At 33.2% G+C, this 205-nt stretch overlaps 1 protein-coding gene across 11 annotated transcripts in view; it reads left to right on the top strand.

The window, feature by feature from the left end:
• The window catches only part of LOC119422304 (sodium/calcium exchanger 1), an 11296-nt gene that overhangs the window by 6028 nt on the left and 5063 nt on the right, over window positions 1-205 (top strand). The gene's annotated exons all lie outside the window — the stretch shown is intronic.

The raw sequence follows: 205 nt of genomic DNA on the forward strand, positions 1-205 counted from the left end.
AAAGATTGGGTAAATTTTGGGGTAAAGTTTGGGTGAATTTCAGGATAAAATTTGAGTGAATTTTGAGTAAAGTTTGGGTGAATATTTAAGTAAAGTTTGGGTGAATTTTGGGGTGATGTTTGGGTGAATATTTGAGTAAAGTTTGGGTGAATATTTAAGTAAAGTTTGGGTGAATTTTGGGGTGATGTTTGGGTGTATTTTGAGG

The sequence above is a fragment of the Nematolebias whitei genome, chromosome 16 (genome assembly GCF_014905685.2).
Source record: "Nematolebias whitei isolate Nwh7 chromosome 16, NemWhi1, whole genome shotgun sequence".
In the NCBI taxonomy this organism is placed as follows: domain Eukaryota; kingdom Metazoa; phylum Chordata; class Actinopteri; order Cyprinodontiformes; family Rivulidae; genus Nematolebias; species Nematolebias whitei.